Source organism: Giraffa tippelskirchi, chromosome 8, assembly GCF_054371585.1.
Source record: "Giraffa tippelskirchi isolate mGirTip1 chromosome 8, T2T-mGirTip1v1.2.pri, whole genome shotgun sequence".
NCBI classification, from domain to species: domain Eukaryota; kingdom Metazoa; phylum Chordata; class Mammalia; order Artiodactyla; family Giraffidae; genus Giraffa; species Giraffa tippelskirchi.
Genome location: NC_137282.1, coordinates 33922579 through 33947814, shown reverse-complemented (window position 1 = coordinate 33947814; position 25236 = coordinate 33922579). Strand labels below are relative to the sequence as shown.

At 37.1% G+C, this 25236-nt stretch overlaps 1 protein-coding gene across 4 annotated transcripts in view; it reads right to left on the bottom strand.

The window, feature by feature from the left end:
- The window catches only part of LOC145518172 (uncharacterized), a 1384210-nt gene that overhangs the window by 512850 nt on the left and 846124 nt on the right, over nt 1-25236 (bottom strand). For all 4 annotated transcript variants that reach the window (XR_014062696.1, XR_014062714.1, XR_014062686.1 and 1 more), the window contains one exon: nt 14254-14409. The gene's annotated coding sequence lies outside the window, so the exon portion shown is untranslated. The remainder of the gene's footprint in view (nt 1-14253; nt 14410-25236) is intronic.

The following is a 25236-nucleotide window of genomic DNA, read 5'->3' as shown; positions in this document are numbered from 1 at the left end:
AGAGACACAGAACTGGCACTTGCCAAAAATAGATGTGATTTTAAACAACATTCCAAAGGAAGCAGAGAAGGCAGACAATTCCCTCCCATTCCCATCAGAATCTCTATCTTACATTATAGCTTATCAGATCTGTCAAGATATCTATATTTCTCATGTTAACAACAAAAATATGTAAATGAAAATATTATATTGTCAATTTCCCTAAACAGTTCTGTGTTTCATTTACAGATTCTCAAATCAGTTGGGGGATAAATTAACATTTATAATTCCCATACATCTTAAAGAAACCAGATTCCACTTGTTCCTAGACTTCAATAATATAATTTTGCAATCATGGTTTGGAAATGATCCTGCTTGACATAGTTTTTAAATCGGTGATGCATTACACAGAATGGAGTGGATATTCTCCACCCTGTTTCCAATGACATTTACATTTTAATTATAACCAAAAAATTATGCCCTTGATGATAAATAAAGGAGGGTAAAGGAATGTAGCAGCTTATATTCAGAGAAGATATATATTATACCATTTCAAAATAAGACATTCACAAGTGTTTGAAGAGCAATACAAGATTCTTATGTTTTGTGCATGAACATTATCTTTTTTGGTTATCAGTATGTATATGTATTTATGATACACAGTTCAGTATTCTTGTTTATACACGTGGAAGCTGGCAAAAAAAAAATAAGAAAGAGGGTGTCCTTGGATCAGACACACATACTTGAAAAAGATAAGTTGGAAAAATTACAAAAATCTTTATGCTGTATGGTATTATGAACCATGTAGAAATTCTGTCAAAAAATTCAGTGCACTTAAACTGAGATTTCTGAATTTTGATGTTGGAAATAAATGAAGATGCAATTTTTCTGATCCCTACATCTAAAGAGCTGTACTTTTCTTTAATGGTCAGAAAACTTGCCTACACCATTTGGAAAAGCCTAATTGTACAAAAATATCTTGAACAGCAAGGATTATAATGGATATGTTATGGCAGAGTTGACTTCACAAAAGGGAGAATATCCTGAGTGGACAGACCTGAACAGGTCATCCTTAAATGCACCTGGATTCTTTCTAGTGAACAATATAGAAGGCCCTGGAAGATTTGTGCTTAGTTGCTCAGTCGTGTCCTACTCTTTGTGACCCCCTGGACTATAGCCCGCCAGGCTCCTCTGTCCATGGGGATTCTCCAGGCAAGAATACTGGAGTGGGTTGCCATGCCCTCCTCCAGGGCATCTTCCCAACCCAGAGATCGAACCCATGTCTCCTGCATTGCATGTGGATTCTTTACCATCTGAGCCACCAGGGAAGCCCCTGAGAGTCTTGACACCCTCGAAATTCTCCAATGCTGGCTTTAGGCCAAAAAGATAGTTATGGGAATCAACCAACATCTCTAAAACAAAGGAGTCTGCGGTGGGGTAGGGGAGGAAGAAATGTTGAGGTCTGGATTTTTATCTAGTCCTGTGGCTGGCACTGCGGTTAGTCAAGATAGACATCGTTGAAGTGGATGCCTTTGCAATGAAAGCTTAAGTCAGGCACTTCCATTACGAAAATGGAAATAACAAACTAAAAAACAGCTGTCAGGCTTGTATTACAGAGGACCCTATAATCACAAGAATTCTTATAAGAAGGAGGCAGGACGGCCAGAGTCAGGAAAGAAATGTGAGTATGAGTATGAGCAGGGGAAATGTGAAAACAGAAGTAGAGTCAGGAAGAAAGGGAGAGAGAGAGACAGCGGAGATGGGACACAACTGGCTCTGAAAAGAGAAGGAGCCATCAGGCAAGGACTGCAGGCGACCTCCAGAAGCTGGTAAAGGCAACAGAACAGGTTCTTCCAAAGAGCCTCCAGAAGGAACATGAGCCTGCCTGCCCACTACAGAATTTCAACACTCTCAACTATAAAATAATACATTTCTCTGGTTTTGAGCCATCATGGTCGTGGTTATTTGCAATAGCAGCATTAAGAAACTAACACACAATCTAAAATAAATTGCCATGGTGTTTGTGATGGTGGTCTGAATATTTGATAACTAAAAATTCAATTATACACACACACACACACACACACACACAGAATCTAGTTAAATATCTTTACTAGATGTCAGCTACAAATGCACTTGCCATGGGCACCTGCCATCTACCTCCACAAGGATTAAATCCCATACTACTGCAACTGCTGATTTTCAACACCTCCTGAAAGGAGTTCAGGGTGGAGAGCAGAAATGAGGCACTGTGATGGGGGAAACTAGTAGGACAGGTCTTCAGATAGTTAGATCTTTCCAGGAGTTGACTTTATGAGCCCAATTCTTGTGTCTCCTCATATCTAGAAAGGCGCCAAAATCCTTCATGATGACGACTGTTCCTTGAGACTAGCAGAACTTCATAAGGCTAGTAAAAACCATCTGGAAAAATATGTGCTTGATTGTATGTATTCCTCCTTCATCAAAATCACATGTATATTAACCTTCCCTCCTGCCTCTTTGGAGCTGTTTCTCAGAGCTATCTGAAGTGCTGTTTCCCAGGATGCAGTCGTCATTTTGCTCAAACAAAACTTAATTCACAACTCTCTGGTTGTGCATTTTTTCAAAGTCAACATAGATTTTGAAGAGCATTTTCCAGAATAGTTTATATAATAATAAGCCATGTATTTATACGGAAGTTTACAAGATATTATAAAAATACTTGGGATTTCATTTTGTTGTTGTTGTTTTTCAGTCTCCCAGTCATGTCTGACTCTTTGTGAACCCATGGACTGCAGCATGGCAGACCTCTCTGTCCCTCACCATCTCCTGAAGTTTGCCCAAGTTCATGTCCATTAAATCAGTGATGCCATCCATTCATCTCATCCTCTGATGTTTTCTTCCCCTTCTGCCCTCAATCTTTCTCAGCATAAGGGTCTTTTCCAATGAGTCAGCTGTTCGCATCAGATGACCAAAATACTGGAGTTTCAGCTTCAGCATCAGTCCTTCCAACGAGTATCCAGGTTGATTTCCCTTAAGATTGACTGGTTTGATCTCCTTGCTGTCCAAGGGACTCTCGAGAGTCTTCTCCAGCACCACAGTTTGAAGGCATCAATTCTTCAGTGCCCCACCTTCTTTATAGTTCAGCTCTCACAACCATATGTGACCACTGGGAAGACCATAAGCTTCACAATGCAGACCTTTGTTGGCAGAGCAATGTCTCTGCTTTTCAATACCCTGTCTAGGTTTGTCATGGCTTTCCTGCCAAGAAGCAAATGTCTTCTGATTTCATGGCCGCAGTCACCATCCGCAGTGATTTTGTATCCCAAGAAGAGGAAATCTGTCACTACTTTCACCTTGTCCCCTTCTGTTTGCCCTGCAGTAATAGGGCGGACGCCATGATCTTAGATTTTTTAATATTTAGTGTTAAGCTGGTTCTTTCACTCTCCTCCTCCACTCTCATCAAGAGGCTCTTTAGTTCCTCTTCACTTTTTGCCAATAGAGTGGTATCATCCATGTATGTGAGGCTGTTGATGTTTCTCCCACCTATCTTGATTCCATCTTGTGACTCCTCCAGTCCAACATTTCTCATGATGAGCTCAGCATATAGATTAAACAGACAGGGTGACAGCAGACAGCCCTGTTGTACTCCCTTCTCAATCTTAAACCAATCAGTTGTTCCATACAGGGTTCTAACTGTTGCTTCTTAACCTGCATACAGGTTTCTCATGAGACAGGTAAGATGGTCTGGTATTCCCATCTCTTTAAGAACTTTCCAAAGTTAATTATGATCCACACAAAGGCTGTAGTGCAGTCAGTGAAACAGAGTTAGATGTTTTTGTGGAATTCCCTAGCTTTCTCTATGATCCAGCAAATGTTGGCAATTTGATCTTTGGTTCCCCTTCCTTTTCTAAACCTAGCTTGGACATCTGGAAGTTCTTGGTTCACATAATACTGAAGCCTAGCATGCAACATTTTAGGCATGACCTTTCTAGCTTGAGAGGTGAGTGCAACTGTCTGATGGTTAGCACACTCTTTAGTACTACCCTTCTTGAGGACTGGGATGAGGATTGACCTTTTCCAGTCCTGTTGGCCACTGCTGGATCTTCCTGATTTGCTGACATATTGAATGCAAAACTTTGATGGCATCATCCTTTAGAATGATTACCTTTATGGCACATTATTTCCATAAAACAGCAATTGCTGAGCACCCATGAGGTACATCACTATTGTAAGGAATTGTTTTAAATGAGACAGAAATCAACTTTTAAGCAACTTACAAGCTACTGACAGTTACAACAGACAGGTAGCAAGGAATGAGCAGAGAAACGGGGTCCAGGCATAAAACCACACTTTCTGTAAACAGTAAGGGTCCACGGCAGAAGAAAAAACAAAGCAGGACACTTCTGACTGACTGAAAGCCACACATTTTGGGGTGCTATATGTCCTGGAGGTAAAGAAGGTGGGAAAAGGCCGGAATCTACTGCACTCAAATGTAATTTGCTGCTCCTTGTGCTCCCATCACAATAAAATTAGCCTTGTAGATAAAAAACTCCCTCATGTACAAATGCCATGACACTTCCAATCAAAGCTAAATAAGAACAAAAATATTTCCTCTCCTAGGGAAAGTGGTGCTGGGATGAAAATCAGGGAATACAGCCCTTAAACCCCTCCCTCGCCACGGAACATTCCACGTCTGCATTTGTATACACCACTTAACCTACTTGCCAAAGTAACTCATGACAATTATTCACCTGAAATTGCCTGCTCTCATCTCTCAAGAGCCTAGTGTTGCTTAAATAAATCCTCACTTTGCTTTATGAACCTTCCTGTCTTGTCTCTGAATTCTTTCTGCAATAGGACAAGGATATTTCACTGGGAGCTACTCTAAACTAAGATCTCCAATTCAGCGAGAGTTGGGAATGAAATAAAATATATAAATGCTTCAATCCCAATTCCACGGAAAAATAAAATGTGACTCATTATCTTCCAATTTCGTGTATCTCACTGAGCACTCAAAATATCTTTAGGATCTAAAAACCAAAACACTAATTAAAAGTTGTCCAAAGATTCATGTTTCTTTATAAACTTAACTTAGTTTACATTTTCAGGGTTATGTGAGAGAAAGCTTATAAACATATACCCTGTATATTAGAAATGTAATGATACTTCTAAATTAATTTTAATATGATTGGAATTATAAGAATCACCAAAGTATTGAAATAATAATGGTCTATGTATATATATACATATATACACACATTTTTGTGTAAGGTGGTCTATGAAAAGGGTTTGTGTAATCAATACTTTTAGAGATCAGAAGTTATCAGGGTCTATTTCAAAGTGTTCTTGCAGTTGATAACCAGGGTGGAACTGTGCAACTTGGAATCTGGCTCTTAGCTGGAACCCAGGTTTCCTGTGATGAGGAGTCCCTCTAGTATTACATATGCGGCATAATTCTTAAACAATGGCACTGTGTGTATTCCATTTCATTATTATTTAAATAGGCTCATAAATACTTTATGAAGAATTCAAGAATGGAAGCTTTGCATCTGGATACTCTTGACGGTACAGCTTCCATCTGATTTGTTTTTCTATCAGATGTAGAGTTATAATATTATCATAAAATATGGTAATAGCAGAACATTACCCTGGAAAAAATGCTGAGGCTAATAATATAATGTATAAAACATACCATCTCAATGTATTTCCAACTATTTGTATGCAGTTTTATAATAAATCCATGGAAGAAGAGAAAGGGCAAAAGAATCCAAGCACAGGGTGACTATAACTGTACACTGAAGTTTTCTAATATTGATAGTAAGATGTTATTAATTTAAGACATATTAACACAAAACTAGATAAATAAAGGATCTCCTAGGGATGTTAATTTATCCTCATTTAATATATATAACATGTGTTATTTTAAATTACCAGTTAGGTTTCTAAATACATATTTTATTGTGCAGGCTCTATAATGTTGATAATATAATGTTACCATGAGAACTGTAACTTTTCTGTAATGACATATATGTTTAGATTTGTAACCTTGTTGTTACATTAGCATTGAATTGTTTCTCTTATATATTTCTTATGGCTTTGAAAGAGAAAGTGTAGAAAAGGTAATTTTAAAAAGCACCCTCAATTGTGGAAATACACATACTAAATATATACTGTAATATTGCTGAATTATAAAAAATCTATAATCAATATCATTCCAGTGGAGAACAATGGTATTTTTTAAAATAAAATAATATGTCATTTAATCTAAGTATTTCATTATCTTTATCTTTTTAATGTATTTACATAGAAATTAATATTTTGAGTCTATGTAATTTTTCCCATTTATGTTTTAATTGCTTAACTTTTAATTTCTCTCAACATATCTGTAAACTATTGTTTACCATCTGTGAGATTTTCAAAATTAAGATTTGAAACTTTAGATTTTCTTATTGTACATTAACATTAACTGCTTTCCTTGAACAATTATTTTAAGTAAATATGATGTAGCAACACTGATTAAAATATTTCATAAATGATTGCTTCAATATAGACACCTTTTAATATATAGTAGGAAAAATGAGAGGTTAGACTTCAATATGTTCTGATTTCATTTAAAAATTAGGATAACTTCAACATTAAGTACATTTATGATCAATTTATTTCTTTTGAGGGCTGATAATGAAACAAATTGGATTTTTGATCCTTTATGAGTAAAAAATCTCAACTGTGCACTTCTGTGTAAAATATTATTTTGTGAACATTTGCAACATATGAGAAGTCATTTTATTTACATATTTAAAAGTTATAATACCTAAGTTACATTCTCCTAAGGAAAGTTATCTATTCTCCAGTGTTGCTTAATCTTAAAACAATGAATATAAAACAAATAGTTATTAAACAAGAGAATTGTGGCTCATTGCACCTTTGTTTCACAAGATTTGACACAGCCACTGAGATTATATGTAACATTGTGTGTGTGTGTGTGTGTGTGGTTGAGAGGGGCAAACCATCACAGTCAATCATCAAACACTTATCTAACAAAATACATGTCATCATTAAAACAATCGTCATCTTTAGCTAGTGTCGCACCATATGCCAAGTTACAATGAGTGAGAGAAAAGCCTGCTAAGGGTTTGTGTTGGTTAGACCTACTTAAGAGTCTGACTGGAAACAGTAGACACCAAGTCTCTCTGAGAGGGTGCCTATGAGCATTTCTGGAAAATTCAGTATGAAGTCTCTATGTCTCAAAAGAGTCAAAGAACGGGATTCTTGAGGACTGGCATATTGCCCATGTGAGCTCTCAATGAAGGTCATACTCTAGTGAAAATTTTTAGCTTACACACTGAAGTGTAATACATAGGCTATAAGTAAGTTGGGTGGTTTAATTCAGGAAATTACATAAAGTTGAAGTTAGATGAGATAATAGATTGCAGGAGAGAGTAAAATGCACTATTTTCATTCTATGTATAATATGAATTCGACTGTAAGCATTATCACCCCTCTCTTTTAGTCAATCAAGTGTGGGAGATGTACCTGTCAACAGGTATATGACAATGTGATAAGGGTGAATGCTCAGTTCCTCAGTTGTGTCTAACTTTTTGTAACCACATGGACTTTGGCCCACCAAGCTCTTCTGTCCATGGAATTTTCCAGACAAGGATACTGGAGTGGGTTGCCATTTCCTTGTCCAGGGAATTTTCCTGACTCAGGGATTGAACCTGAATCTTCTGTGTCTCCTGCATTGCAGGTGGATTCTTTATCCACTGAGCCACCTCAGAGTCCCAGAGACAGCATATCTGGGACAAATCCAGCAATAAAAGAAACTTGAATACATTTTACTACAATTATTACTTCTGCCATTACATTTTTCTACTTTATTATTTATCATTGAAGTGTATTACTGATAGTTATGGAATAATGGAAGAAGATTACTGAAGAGGTTGGTAGAATTCATTTAGAAATTAAATTTTTTCCTCAATCATATTAATTTCCTTAAGTGAATATTTGGTTATACAATGTGGTATGCAATAGGAGACAGGCTTGAATTGGAGGAATACAAGAAAAAGACAATTAATTTGTTCTTATTCACAAAGTAGATGAGTTTTAGTTGTGTTTGGATTGCACAAGTTAAAGAGTGTAGACAGGATTAGAGGACAAAAATATGATAATAAAAAAATAGGGTGAGCCAAAGAAAATGATAACTATGAAAAATATTTCAGTGGATGGTATCATCTATACAATTATATTTACTGCCTGTTGTAGAATTTGAAATGGAATAACACTATTAAAGTAACCTTGCTAATAAACTGGTTGTATTTAGGCATACCATTCCCTTCTCCAGGGGATCTTCCCGACTTCGACTTGAACCCAGAATGGCAGGTAGATTCTTTACTGTCTGAGCCACCAGGGAAGCCCCATTTAATACATATGTAACTCAAAGTATTACTAGTTAATAATATCTTTCATTTGTATAGTATTATCTATTCCTAATAGCTCATACATATGTCTTTATTTTTCATCTAAAATAAGTACATTTTTTTCAAGGAAACTTGCATTTTTAAGGCCAGTATATAACAATCTTTCTTTCTGTGTCTGTACTCAGTTGCTCAGTCGTGTCCGACTCTGTGACTCCATGGACTGTAGCTGCCAGGCTCCACTGTCCATGAGGATACTCCAGGGAAGAATACTGGAGTAGGGTTGCCATGTCCTCCTCCAGGGGATCTTCTCAGCCCAGGGAATGAACCCAGGTCTCCTGCATTGCCGGCAGATTCTTAACCATCTGAGCCACTAGGGAAAGCTTTCCCAAATCGTTAGCCTTATAATTATCACTATTCAAGAAAAATAGAATTGCATCTAGGTAGAAGTTAGATTTTACAAAAAACCTAATGCAGTAAGTGAAATTTGCTTATAGTAAAAATTTTTAAAAATATGAAGAAGCACTTGAATCCCCCATTAAGTTCAGCCTACTTATATACTTGCATATATAACCTTGTGATGAAATGCATACATAAATGTACACACATGATAAGCAGTGATATGAAAACAGATACTACATGATACATGTATATTTTTTACCTAGCCTGACAAAATTAATTAAAAATTTTTTTTCAGAGTGCTTTCATAACTTAGAGAGAATATGACCCAATTTCTAACAGTAGTGTTTAATTTAAATATTGGCTTCTCTCTTTCTAATATCTTTAAGCTTACATGAGAAGTGTTTTTTGATAAATATTAATTAAGAAAACAAGTATTACAAAATAGCAAGTTTAAGAACAAAATAAACTACATAGTTTTCTCTATTGTTTCAAAATAATTATGCACTTGTAATGATCTAACCCACAATTGAAACAGTAATGCATGGTTTGACTCTAAGTATTGATAGAACTAAAGTATAAATGTAGGCTACCATCCATATTCAAACAGATTCAGTAGAGTGGAAGCGACAATCAGTTAATTCATTCACTTATTTAATGAAGACTTACTGTTGCTTGTGCATGCATGTTAAGTTGCTTCAGTCATGTCTGACTTTTTTCGACTCTGAACTGTAGCCTCTCGGTGCCTCTGTCCACGGGGAGTCTCGGGAAAGAACACCGGAGTAGGTTGCCATGCCCTACTCCAAAGCATCTTCCTGACTCAGGGACTGAACCCGTGTCTCTTATGTCTCTTGTATTGGCAGGTGAGCTCTTTACCACCAGCACCACCTAGGAAGCTCTTCCTGTTGCCTCCTCTATGCCAAACTTGGGGATGTAACAGAAAACGAGAGAAAGATTCTCTGTGTTCACAGAGCTTGCATTCTAGTGACTGAGTTAGCAATGAATAAGCAAGGATATGACACATTTTCAACTAGTAAAGATTATTGTAAATAATATAGCAAAAAAATAAATTGTACTCAATAGTGACTCAACTGTGGGAAAGGCAATGCATTAGAGAAGGTAGTTAAGACAGAATTGCTAAATCTATAAAGATTTGGTGATGGTTAGAAACAATTGTTTTGTGTCAACAAAGGACTCCAATGAGTAACAAAATCATTAACGCAGTCTTATTTCCTAGATAAGTAAGTAAGCTGGAACAACAGAAGAATTTGTGAGGAATAGGATGTTTGAAATTGAAATATTGGGGGCAGTAAAATAATGGACAGTATCGAGTTCTAGAGCATCATTATATGTTCAAGTGTGGGGTTCTAGAGGAAAATATTTTGAAGTGTAGACATAAAATAACTGAGAGGCAAGTGTGGTAGGTGGTTCACCTGCATGCTGTTCAACCTGTTGCTAAAGATGACTCTGGGAATGATAACTGAAACTGGGTAGAGCTGAACTGAAGATTCCTAGATGATCACAATGAAAAGGTTTCGAATGAACAGTGATCTGGAAAGAGCTGTAAAGAGCAAATAGGATAATACCCACTAACAATTCTGTGCTATTTAGGGTACAGTTAGGTAAAAAATCAAACTAAATCCAATCAAATAAAAACCTTTTCTTGGAAGGGCAACAAAATATGTTATTAAAGCTATAGAAAACCAGATACTGTTAGATGAAAAAAGCAAAGGGTCTCTTCAAAGCAAAATATGATAGTGATTTTCTGATGTTAGACCACAGATGGTCTATGGTAGACTAGATGGTAGAAAACTGGGGGAAATTGGAGAGGGTGGAATGGTGGGTGGGATGGGGGGAGGCATAGATCATACGGGATAAAATCCTAGAAGACAACATATAACCTCAGATCTTCGGTATTTTTTGTTTCCTTACTCTACATATTTCCTATTACAAAATCTACAGAATATTTATCCACACACATTTATTTCTCCTCTGTGCACGTGAATGTGTCCCTAGTCTCATTTTACGTAATCCTTGGTATGATCAATTCGATCATTTTCTATTTCATGAGAGTTTATTATCCCCATTCTCTGATTTGTATTCACTCCTTATTTCAATATTGGATCTTTCCAGTAAGATTTTATATATGTTTATAGTTCTCCCATCTTAAACAAAACCCTTCCTTGAGAGTCTATAGTTCAATTTATTACCTTTTTTCTCAGGAGAGGTGTTCTTTTAGCTTCCTGAACCAAATTTCATCATATGGAGGGGAGGTTCTCACCCACCAACAAGCAACCCTTAGACACCAGCTGGGTATCCTACAATTCCACTCCTTTCTGACCCTGTCTGGTGTGTGCAAGCTCAGTTGTGTCCAACTCTCTGCAGCCCCATGGACTGTAGCCCACCAGGATCCTCTGTCCATGAGATTTCCCAGGCAAGACTACTGGAAGAGGTTGCCATTTCCTCCTCCAGGGGATCTTGCCCTCTCAAGGATGGAATCTATGACTCCTGCTTCTGCTGGGTTGGCAGGAAGACTCTTTACCACTGGGCCACCTGGGAAGTCCATCTGACCCTATTTACCCAGAGATAATGTCCAATCCCACAGGCTAAGGATGCAAGATTCCTCCCCCTTCACCCCACTGCAGATATCAATTACAAACCCAGGTTGTTACCTATACTTCTGACTGTCTATAAATCAAAGATTTCCATGATCCACTCCTTGCGTTCAAGTAGTTTGCTGGAATGGCTCACAGAACTCAAGAAAGCTTTTTACTCAGGAGATCACTGATTTATTACCAAAGATCTTAAAGGACAGGAATCAATGGCCAGATGATGAAATACAGAGGACCAGGTCCTGAGCAAAGGAGCTTCTGTTCTGTGGAGCCTGGGGTTTGGCATGATTGTACATGAGTGGGGGTTCCCCAACCTGGAAGCTCTTATAATTCTGTTCTGGGGTTTTATGGAGACCTCATTAGACTGATTAAAGCATTGGCAGGGACCTGCAGTCTTGCAGGGACCTGGTTGTCTCATAAACATAACAAAAGACACCTTTGTTGCTCTCAACACTTAGGAAATCCAAGGATTTTAGGAGCTCTGTGCCAGAAATGTAGACAAAGAACTAATACATATTCCTTACTATAATTCACAATATCACAGGTATGGAAACCTATATTCCAATACTTTTTTTTTACATTAATTAACTTCCAATAGACAGGAAACTTTTCCAAGCATTTTAAAGTTATTTTTCTACAACAATCAGAATGTATATATGTTTGCGCTTGTATCTACACAGAAAACGTTTTGCATAGAAAAACTTGTATTTATTTTACATTATTCTAAATAAATAAACAGAAAGTGCTGTCACCACACTTATCGCTCTCTTTGGTCCTAATATCAAACTATACTCTAAATTATATGCTTTCCATACCTTAAAATAATCCTTAGACGAAGACTAAGAAAAATGCACTGTGAGACCACTGGAGTGACAAGGTAAGAGGAACAGTAGCGTCTAAGTGCCTTATTGTGCTAAATGCAGGCACTTTTACTAAAAGATTTTCTTGTGGATAAATACTTTTAAACACACATAGTAGACTCATCATTAAATATATATTGAAAGGCTTTCATGAAGGTCTTAACGTAAAATTTTAATGTCAGCTTCAAGTATGTGCTACCTATAAATATGCTGAAAATATTACTTGCATTCTTTCATCCATTATGACTAACTCTTTTAACCTTTTCTGTTTATAAAGCACTCAAATTACTGATAAAATTATAAGAGGCTGCAGGAAAGAAATTGAAGTTTAGTTCTCACTTCACATTAAGGAGAACACTGGCTGAACCACAATGACCAACATAACAGTTTTCAGGAGCTTTTGGGAGATAAAAGACAGAGATGATCATCCAAAGATGTATTTGATGTCACAGGTTATTATTCAGTACTTCACTTTTAAGACAAAAGCATCCCCTTTCAAAGCACTTTATGAATAGGTATATATGAAGGAAATATTTCTAACTAATAATCGGTAACAGGCCAAAACTTTTTTTTTTTACTTCTGAGTTACTGCTTTACAGAATGGAGAAGTCACTAAATGCTGTTGGGAATCAGGCTGACTGGTAGAGAAGGTCCCTTTTTTTTCCCCTATAAAAAATCCTATATAGAATTTGAAAGAAACTGAAAGAAGTCATCTAAAATCATGCCTGCCTGTAACATAGGAAAAAGGAGAAAGGTATTATTGGCTTCTTATTTTGTTATATAGATGAAAAGATGAGAATGATAAAATTTAGCATTAAGTACTTTCAGAAAAATCTAAAAAATATATTGATCCATGAAATTATATTTCCCATATGTAAATTATACTATGTATATGGATATACACAGGCTTCCCAGGTGGCACAGCAGTAAAGAATCTGCCTGCCAATGCAGAAGATGCAAGAGACACAGGTTCAATCCTTGAGTTGCAAAGATCCCCTGGAGTAGGAAGTGGCAACCTACTTCAGACGCTACTGAGCAACTGAGCACAAACATAGCACACACATACGATTCTCTTTGTAAAAATCCCCTTGCAGAGTCCAAAGTATAATTACTATCTTTCTCCATACATTGTTTCTCATTTGCTTCATGCTGAATTTTTCTGACAGTTATTTACCTGTTCGCATTCCTTCTCTCCTTCACACACATCTTTTTGTGCAACATATTATGAGAATTCAAGGAAAAAACATACGTGTAAACTTCTTTGCCTCTTATATTCCTCTAATTCAAAATGCATCAACAGTTGCCTTAAAAAATGCCTAAGGCCTATAGGAATATAAATGAGTTTCAAATCTGTTTGTAGAATGATCTAGATAAGAGGAAGGCGATAACACTTCAATTGATTTCCTTTTCCATAAAATGAGTATTCTATTAGAAAGACATTTCACGTAAGACAGAATGAATATTGTCCTCTAACACTTGGACAAAGACTTAGATTGAAAATATCAACTTGATGCATGCCAAAGTCAGAAATCCCTTCTCTTCTCCCTAAAATGTCTCCTATTCCTAGGATTTTTAGAAGACGCCTTCGGACCTTCTGTGGCCTGTTGGTGTCAGTAGCATGACAATCCCACATATAACGAGAAAGGAACTGGTCAATCACAAGAAACGATCTCCATTAGATACCCAGACTAGGGCATCACTAGTCTGTAGTATTTCATAAGCACAAATTAGTTTATTTGTGCAAAAGACATGTTGTTTTTTCCATTTCTAGACTGTGATTTAAATAAAGACAGGGGTTAGAATTGAAAGTTATCTAACAGGTATGTGATTTTTGTCTACACAAAGGGCAATCTTGAGAGAACTTTAGGGAGTCTGATGAATAACATCATCAGGATATATGTAAATCACTGAAATTGCCATTATTTGTTGTTTATTATATTAATAAATATGCTGAAGCTATATACTAGCATCACAACCTTTCCAAGATGTCTTAGTTTTGTTACTCACCCTGCTTGGTCCGTTTATTCACAAAATCACCACTGGAACTGAGCTTGATTTGCTTGTCATGAATACTCCAAAAAAAAAGGAAGTATTGGATACGATTACTTCTGTTTCACAATACCAGGGGTAGAAAAACACAAGTGATAAACAAAATAGATGTACCTTTGAAGAAAAGAGAAAACAAAACAGAATGACATCACTGTGGATTCAAATGGGGATCAAAAAACAGCAGCTTAGTATTAAAGCAGATGTTGTTGTTTAATTGTTAAGTCGTATCTCACTCTTTGTGACCCCATGGACTTCAGTTAACCAGTCTCCTCTGTCCATAGGATTTCCCAGACAATAACACTGGAGTGGGTTGCCATTTCCTTTTCCAGGGAGTCTTCCTGACCCAGGGAATGAACTTGCATTTTCAGCTTGGCAGGTGGAATCTTTACCTCTAAACCACCTGGGAAGCCCCAGTAGAGCAGATACTTTTGCATTAAAGCACTGTCACTGGCCATTACCACTATTCCCCACTCCCCCAACAAAAGAAACCAGTCTGTCCTTAAATGAAGACTTACTGGGACTAAAGCTGTGATGATGTTGATAATGACATTGATAATAGTTACCTTTATTCATTTAGCATTTGTTGTGCCAGTTAATATCTAAACTTTGTACATATACTAAGACATTTCTAGTGAAGCAGATGCAACTATTTCAACAGATAAATATGAAGCATAAAGAAGGTTAAGAAAAAATCCAAAGTCACAAGTCACAGGAGTTTAGAAAAGCCTGGGACATGTCACTTGTGATTACACCTGATTTAATCATTAACTTTGAAGCAACTCTTTCAAAACACTGCTAAAGTCTGAAGGTATTGAGAAACTCCACAAAAGATTTCAACTTTCTTTGTATTATTTCATATAACAAAAATAGTCTAGAAAGAGAATTTTCATATCAGATATCTTGCCAGAAGCTGAATATACAGTGATGAGCACACAGACAGAGCCCTGGCCTTTTGGAACATCACGTCTAGTAGGTTAACTCAGTATTTCTCAGGTCCCAGTCACATGCTGTTGCTTTATTTTTCACTGTACCCCCATATCCAAGGTGAGTTCATGTTCTCCAATTATTCAAGTTGGAAGACTTATACTACCTGATTTTAAAAATCATTATTAAGCTAGAGTAAGCAAAGCAAAGTGATTTAGGCATAATATGACAGGTCTATAAATAAATTGAATATAATAGTGAACCTGGGAATAGACCTACACAGTTAAGGTCTATTTTTTTTTTTTTAAACAAAGGAGCCAAAGTAATGCAATGGAGATTGATGACCTTAAAAATATAGAACTTGAATATTTAAATATTCATACAAAAAAACTCTAGATCTAAATACAAAACATAAAACTATAGAGAAAAATAGAAGAATATATTCATGACCTCAGATTAGGCAAAAATTCTTAGATCAAAAAAGTGTAAATTATAAAATAGAATTAATTAATAAGTTATAACTTATCAAAATTTAAAATACGTGCTGTTCAAAGAAACTAAAAAGATAAGCCACTGACTAAGAATAAATATGGGCAAAATATATATCTGACTAAAGGCTTCTATTGAAAATATATATAACTGCTAAAACACAATAAAAAGACAAACTAATTTAAAGATGGGCAAATTATTGACAAGACATTTCCTGAATAAGTATATATTGGTGGCATATAAGTTTGTGATATGATGTTCAAAATCATTACTTATTCAGTTCAGTTCAGTCATTCAGTCATGTCGGAGTCTTGGTGACCCCATGAATCGCAGCACGCCAGGCCTCCCTGTCCATCACCAACTCCCGGAGTCTACCCAAACCCCTGTCCATCAAGTCGGTGATGCCATCCAGCCATCTCATCCTCTATCATCTCCTTCTCCTCCTGCCCCTAATCCTTCCCAACATTAAGGTCTTTTCCAATGAGTCAACTCTTTGCATGAAGTGGCCAAAGTATTGAAGTTTCAGCTTCAACATCAGTCCTTCCAATGAACACTCAGGACTGAGTGTTCTCCTTTAGGATGGACTGATTGGATCTTCTTGTAGTCCAGGGGACTCTCAAGAGTCTTCTCCAACACCACAGTTCAAAAGCATCAATTCTTTGGCACTCAGCTTTCTTCACCATCCAACTCCCACATCCATACATGACCACTGGAAAAACCATAGCCTTGACTAGATGGACCTTTGTTGGCAAAGTAATATCTCTGCTTTTAAATATGCTATCCAGGTTGGTCATAACTTTCCTTCCAAGGAGTAAGTGTCTTTTAATTTCATTCTTGCAATCACCATCTGTAGTGATTTTGGAGCCCCCCAAAATAAAGTCTCTTACTGTTTCCATTGTTTCCCTATCTATTTCCCATGAAGTGATGGGACCAGATGCCATGATCTTAGTTTTCTGAATGTTGAGCTTTAAGCCAACTTTTTCACTCTCCTCTTTCACTTTCATCAAGAGGCTCTTTAGTTCTTCTTCGCTTTCTGCCATAAGGGTGGTGTCATCTGCATATCTGAGGTTATTGATATTTCTCCTGGCAATCTTGATTCCAGCTTGTGTTTCTTCCAGCCCAGCATTTCTCATGATGTATTCTGTATATAAGTTAAATAAGCAGGGTGACAATATACAGCCTTGACGTACTCCTTTTCCTATTTGGAACCAGTCTGTTGTTCCATGTCCAGTTCTAACTGTTGCTTCCTGACCTGCATACAGGTTTCTAGCAAAATGCAAATAAAACCATAATGAGATGTTGCTTTATACTTATTATAGCGAGAAGGAGAAGGAGGAAGAAAAAGAGAAGAAAGGAGGAGAAACAGAGGAAGGAAAAAGGAGAAGAAGAAGGGAAATAAGAATTTCAGAAATGCTGGTGATGAAAATATTGAGTAACTAGAACGTGTATGCACTGTGAGTGAGAATGTAAAATGGTTGTGTTGTTTCGTCACTCACTTGTGTCCAACTCTTTGTGACCCCATGGACTGTAGCCCACTAGGCTCCTCTGTCCATGGGATTCTCCAGGCAAGAATATTGGACTGGGTTGCCATTTACAGGTCCTATGTAAAACAGGATGTCAGCTAACAAATGGAATTTGTTAACTCAATAAATATATTTTATTTATGGAGTGAAAAACTCAAGATTTCTTCTGGTATATGTAATTTTGGAGTCTATCCCTAAAGATCACAGAAAGAAAGTTACAGAAGACACGTTGGGGTAACAATAATTTCACCTTGTTTGGACATGGAGAAACCTTCCATGGTCTTCTTCATATAAACTCTTCTGTGCTTGTTAGTAAAAGTGAAAGTGGCTCAGTTGGGTCCAAATCTTTGCAACCCCATTGACTATACAGTCCATGGAATTCTCCAGGACAGAAGACTGGAGTGGATAGCTATTCCCTTCCCACGTTGCAGGCAGATTCTTTACCAGGTGAGCCACCAAGGAAGAATGTTCAAACTACTATACAATTGCACTCATCTCACATGCTAGCAAAAAAATGCTCCAAGCCAGGCTTCAAAAGTACATGAACCATGAATGTCCAGATGTTCAAGCTGTATTTAGAAAAGGCAGAGGAACCAGAGATCAAGTTGACAACATCCGCTGGATCAAAGAAAAAGCAAGAGTTTCAGAAAAATATCTACTTCTGCTTTGTTGACTACGTCAAAGCTTTTGATGGTGTGGATCGCAACAAATTTTGGAAAATTCTTAAAGAGATGGGAATATCAGACTACCTTACCTGCTTCCTATGAAATCTGTATGCAGGTCAAGAAGCAACAGTTAGAACGGCACATGCAACAACAGACTGGTTCTAAATTGGGAAAGGAGTATGTCAAGACTGTATTTTGTTACCCTTGTTTATTTAACTTATATGCAGATTACATCATGCAAAGTGCCAGGCTGGATGAAGCACAGGCTAGAATCAAGATTGACAGGAGAAATATCAATAACCTCAGATATGTAGGTGACACCCCCCTTATGGCAGAAAGTGAAGAAGAACTAAAGAGACTCTTGATCAAAGTGAAAAAGGAGAGTGAAAAAGTTGGCTTAAAACTCAACATTCAAAAAACTAAGATCATGGCATCCAGTCCCATCACTTCATGGCAAATAGATGGGGAAACAGTGGAAACAGTGTCAGAGTTTATTTTGGGGGCTCCAAAATTACTGCAGATGGTGACTGCAGCCATGAAATTAAAAGACACCTACTCCTTGGAAGAAAATCTATGACCAATGTAGACAGCATATTAAAAAAAAAGCAGAGACATTACTTTGCCAACAAAGGTCCGTCTAGTCATAGCCATGTTTCTTCCAGTAGTCATGTACGGATGTGAGAGTTGGAGTATAAAGAAAGCTGAACACTGAAGAATTGAAGCTTTTGAACTGTGGTGTTGGAGAAGACGCTTGAGAGTCCCCTGGACTTCAGGGAGATCAAACCAGTCAATTCTAAAGGAAACCAGTCCTGAATATTCATTGGAAATACTGATGCTGAAGCTGAAACTCCAATACCTTGGCCACCTGATGCGAAGAGCTGACTCATTGGAAAAGATCCTGAGCTGCGAAAGATCGAAGGTGGGAGGAAAAGGGGATGATAGAGGATAAGATCGTTGGATGGCATCACTGACTCGATGGACACAAGATTGAGCAAGCTCCAGGTGTTGATGATGGACAGGGAAGCCTGGCATGCGGCAGTCCGTGGGTTACAAAGAGTCAGACACTGCTGAATGACTTAACTGACTAACTGTGCTTGCTAGTGCTAGTGCTAAGTAGCTTCAGTTGCCTGCCAGGCTCCTCTGTCCAAGAGATTCTCTAAGCAAGATTACTGGAATGGGCTACCATTTCTTCAAGGGGATCTACCTGGCCCAGTGATCAAACCCATGTCTCCTGCATTGCAGGCAGATTCTTTACTGTCTGAGCCACCAGGGAAGCCTGCTTCTAATATTTCAGTAACATATAAAAAGGGGTGTGTCTCTTTCTAATGCTAACAGATGTTGGCAGTCGATTATAAATGATACATGATTTTGTTATTGTGGGAATATTCTTAAGACTATCCAAAACTATCTTTAGTATTCATTTCCAAAGTACCCCAACTTAAAATCAAATACCAGAAGAACTCGAATATCTCTCCCATAGTACGAAATCTGTATTCCTGTCTAAACTCTCCTAATTATAATTCTTCACTCTCTTTCTCCCTTCAGCCAGCTGTATATGGCATATTATATATCAGCCTCTTGAATCTCCAGTACCATTCTCTTCTTTCTGACAAAGTCGCATTTGGAAGCACTAAGGTATTAGCATTCTAGTCAAGGCAACATCTGTACCATTCTGGGTGCTCTTTCATTTTCGTTTTGCTCTCTCAGCACACACTGGAGGAAGGCAAGTGTGCAGGCTGTCATTTTATTATTTAATGAATAATGAAAACATAAATCTGATAAATATTGAATATGTATTCCTCACTAAAATTAATACAAATGAATATTTGAAATTAAAGGAGCAGGGTGATACTAACAGTAATTGTGATATCATAGACTTACATTTGGATTAAAATATACAAGGTACTGTCATATATTCTGACTTCAATAGCAAGACTCTAAAATAATCTTGCTTTAATGTGTTATTTGCAGTTTGTGTTTTGTGTAAGCCTTTCTGTGGTCCTTTTCTCACTTTTGTTAAAGGCAGCAAGTAGACATCACTGTTGAACCAACATGCCAATATATGTAAATAAAATTCAGTTTTTGTGGAATAAATTGCATTTTTTGTTGACTTCCTAGAAAACTTTCAGTTATCCAATGGTTCCCCTTATGAGGTAATCAAAGGTATATGCGTGCTATGTTTTATTTCCTGGGTAAAGAGAACTGTCACTTAGACATTTACGTAAAACCTCCTTCTTTTTCTAGGGGATCTCCCTTCACATGCTTCCTTAGAGTTTTCAGAACACCTGAAGGAGACTATCTTGGGGTGAACACCACTCACTACTGAAAAAGAAATCTGCAGTTAGTAGAGTCTGAGAAAATGAAACACAAAACTTTCTTTAAGACTGAAGATAAGTACTAGAAGTATAGAAATCACAGAATTGAGTCTAGCATAGCTAGAATGGAGGAGGGCAAATCTACAGTGAGATATTTTAGCAGGGCCTGGTATTCTGAGAATCACAACTAGAACATGAGTCTGTTGGGTCAGCAAGGGCAGGGCAACTGAATGGAGCATCAGAGGAAATATCTCAAATGGAAAGGCACTGGGGAAATGTCTGAAAATGTATTAATGGAAGAGCAGACAGAAGGAAGAGTGCCTTACAGCTCCTGCCTAACTCTGCCACCCAACAGGTGTTTGAGAGGGTTTACGTGTTTTAGTTGCAGAGGCTATTGTCATCGATATTAATCATAGAGGGGCTTGTAATGCAACTAAAATTATAATCCTCTGCTTTCCTTGTTCTCTGCTAGGAATCTGACATTTCCTCAAAACAGAACACCTTTGAATGCAAATGCTTTTGCCTGAAGATTTTTCAGTTGTTGGTTGTGTGTATTTGTTTTAACACAATTCACTGATTTAGAAAACCTTATTTTCAAATGCCTCTTATGGGAACTCAGAATCCTCACTGACACATAAAATGTCAGTGAGGATATTTGGATAATTAATGCTGAGTATACTGATAGTGTTTAAATCCTAGGATATGAAAAGATGAGGAGAAATCCCATGGATAAAAGTAGAACAGAAACCTCTCCTGGTGCCTCTGTTGTTACTGCAGAGAAAGTGGAAAACACTGTAACACACACACACACACACACACACACACACACTGTAATACTGGAGCCTATAAATTCTTTATGAAGTTCTCCTTCTTGGAGCCAGGATATAAACTGAGTATGGCATGGAGAATTCAGAATGATTTTGATCCATGAAATATCCTCTTTTGTTCAGTCATGAAGTCTCTCTCTTGAATCTGAGAAGCCATGGCTACTGTTTTTAAAAAATGGCCATGGATAAAGTTGTCGGTGTATGTTAGCATGAAACTAAAAACAATTTACTCTTAGCATTGGGTTAGAGTGAATCAATGCGTGCATGCTCAGTCACTTCAGCCCTGTCTGACTCTTTGCGACCCAATGGACTGTAGCCTGGCAGGCTCCTCTGTCCATAGGAATCTCCAGGCAAGAATACTGGAGTGGGTTGCCAATTCCTCCTCCATGGGATCTTCCCAACCCAGGGATCAAACGTCTCCTGGGTCTCCTGTATTGCTGGTGGATTCTTTACGGCTGAGCCACCAGGGAAGCCCAGAGTGGATAAGTTGATCCACTAAAAGAAGCCTGCTCAATTTCAATCTGTAAGGCATCAGTTCTCTTATCTGAACATATAAACTGTGTTTGAAAACAGAGTGAGACAGACTCTGTTTTTCCTTAACTGTGAAAGTCCCATACTAGTCTATGAGCAGCAATGAGGCACCAGAGGAAATTAACTGTGAGGAGGATCCCTCATTTACTTGTATATTGCTACTTTAGATGGAATAGTATAGAAATAATTTTTTGTGCCAGAAATTACATAGATAACTATATTATACTGAGGATAAATCAGAACTTCTTGTCATCTTATATTTTCAGAGCATGCTTATATGACATAACTTGTAGATAATAAATCTTTCCCATAATATTTCCATAATAAATATTTTTATATCGGACTTCCCTGGTGGCTCAGATGGTAAAGAATCTGCCTGCAATGCAGGAGACCCAGGTCTGATCCCTGAGTTGAGAAGATCCCCTGGAGAAGGGAATAGCAACCCACTCCAGTATTCTATATTTCTCTTTCCCTATGTATAGACAGGTTTTGGGGAGTGGGTGGAGGCAGGAAGATTATGTTTGACAAAGATTCCTGAGAGTACTTAAAATAATTTTTAGATACACTGAAATAAATATCAAGTATGCTTTTAGAGAGAAAAATCTCCAAGTTATTTTGGTGATTAGCTACCTTAGACTTTTGGATGAAGATCCATTTAGGCTGTTTATTAGAATTTTCTTCCTGCAGATAATTATTATTATTATTTTTTTTAATAAGGAGCTGAGCCATCCTTCCCGGCATCCCCTGGGTGGGTGCGTTGCCTTCTGGGAGAGGTCTTCCCACTTGGCGCTGCACGTGCAGGGCGCTCTCCCCGCCTCACTAGTACCCCTGCCCCTGGGCAGGGTCCAGGGCACACCTCGCCTAATCTTTCCTGCAGATAATTTTTTGCCCTTTGAAAAGGAGAACATCCATCCCACAAATAATGTTTATTTTAAATAATGACTGCACATTAAAACACATGCTGAAAGAAACCATTTAGTTGAGTTAAAAGACCTAACTATATAATGTGATTTATTAAAATTGTATCCCTAGATAAGATAAATTATTAATCCAGTAAAAGTTAGACTTCATTCTGCTTTGTTTTTATTTTTCAGGAGCAATCTATGCAGTAACAGGCTTCCCCTTCTCACTGCCTTCCTCACATGCCATCTTGGTCCCACAGAGGTGAATGAGAAACTGAATTGAAACAGAATTTTCTCAAACGTGCAGGTGTGAGCTACATGTGTGCTCATGGTGGGGGCAGCATTTTAAAGTGTGTGATCATTAACCACAGAATGAAGCTGTGTTAGTTGGAGTTATTTCCATTCTGTTAGGACAATACCATAGGACCCAATCTTCTCTGCTAGGGCTCTTTTAGAATTGGAAAGCAAGGGGTGACTCATATATCTGAATCAAGATTCAGTAGAGCTACTAATTTTATCTACAAAACATAAAACTACAAATGTTCTTTTATCTCCAAAGCCACCTCTTTCTTAATAAGATGAACGTATAGAGCAAATTATCTTGTTCTAGAGCATAAACAATGAAATAGAGGTGGGCAAGCTTGACTCCATGTTTATCTTTTAAATATGGTTCATGTGCTCATCAACTACTATCTTTCCCTTTTTAGTTCCTGGGGCTTCCCAGGTGGCTCAGTGGTAAAGAATCCACCTGCCAATTCAGGAGACACAGGAGATGCAGGTTTAATCCTTGCTTTGGGAAGATCCCTTGGGGTAAGAAATGGCAACCTGCTCCAGCATTTCTTGCCTGGGAAATTCCACGGACAGAGGAGCCTGGTGGGCTGCTACAGTTCTTGAAGTCACAAAAAGTCAGACATGACAGAGGGACTGAGCATGTACATGCATGCAAGAGTGCACAGTTCATTTGAATCATGAAGAGGGACTAGGGAGAACTGTAGTGAGTACCGGTTATTAAAAGCAGCTCAGAAGAACCTTACATACAGTGGCCACTTATGCAGGTTAAGATTGTGTAAACTTTTACTGAATACATCTGTCAATCACTTTCCTGAATTTAACTAAAAACATTTTGTAACTCCTATTTATTCTCAAGGAGATAATGGTAAATTCGCTTAAATTTCTTCCAGATAAAATGCATACAAAAGGCATTCCTTTATATCTCTAATTTTCCTCTGAAAAGTGTACTTATTACTTTTTTTCTTTTTAATTACCTGGCTGGAAGCCAGTGAGTATCTCTCCCAGAATCCTGCTTCTAGCTATGGTCCCAGAGTTTCAGAGTAATTTTGCTGGTGAAAAAAATGTTTTCCTTTAACCACTCCAAATACTACAGTTACAGTTAGTCTTTCCATGATGACATATGACCAGAATGTTTTATTTTACATACATTTTAACTCAGTTTCTCAGAGGTGTCATCTGAATAGGCAGATGCATGGGTGTGTGGAATGTTACCTATTTTCTCCTTTATATTTCCAAATGTTTTACTGCAAAAAACCTTTTAATTTTATTATTGCATATGTTTATTTTCTTTTTTAAAATAGTGACCAGTTTATTCTTTTTCTAATTATCTCTTGGTGAGGAAAATGAGCCTCTCCAAAGCAACTTTATATAATAATTTTATCTCTGATAGTGTGAAATACAAAGCACAACAGTTCTCAATGCTGTTTTCCCATTTGTTTTCCTTAATAAACATTCAGACACTCTCAAATCTGCTTTCAGATATGTTATACTGTACATTGTTTATAATGATATTCCCTGCTTTCAAAATCTATATTTGCATGTCATCTCAAATGTATATATTTCAAGTGTGTGTTGCATCCTTATCTTCAAGTATGTACATGAATCCTTTTGCAAATGAATTATGAGCCTTTTTTCTACCTATGCTTCCCTTCCCTACATATCACTATCTATCCCAAAACAAATTCTGAAAGATGCTTGTGTGGTGTCTGTGAGGAGTCTTAGATTATATTTATGCATTTTTTAAATTCGGTAAAATCAGTGTGTACAGAGGTGTGGCCAATGATGGATCACACTCATTCTTCCCTGCATACAGATCTTGAGAAAAATATAAATCCATGTTAAAAATAACTGGTTTATTGTACAATTTATACACTTAAAATTCTAAGTTTGCTAAAAGCATGCTAAGTAAACTTGTATATGTTAGAATTTCTCACAAAGGAATATATTATTGAAGAGACAGTATTATGTTCTTATTTCTTTATGCATATGATAAAATAATATTTTTACTTGTAAGACAACATTAGTAAGGATATTTACATAAGATGCAACTGTTATAATAAGCTTTTAAAATCAAATGGCTTTTTTCCTTCAAAACTATATATTTGTATGCAAATATGTCACAAACATAGTCTTTGTCTTGCAGGAAGTCTTACATTATTATAAACAATATAATACAGCTTGGTACAGGCAAGCCTAAACAAATATTTATGCAGCAATTCTCAGGAGAAAAGAAAACCAAAATTCTGAAGAAAAGCAAGCATTAAGATATTTACATTTTGCATTTTATCTGTTATGTTACATATATATGTTGATTGAAAAATTATGTATATCTTTGTTGAAATATAATGATCTAAAAGTTACAAATATGATTCTTAAATAAATATAAAATGTATGCATTCATGCTTAGCTGTGTTAGACTCTTTGCAACCCCATGGACTGTAGCCTGCCAGGCTCCTTTGTCAGTGGAATTTCTA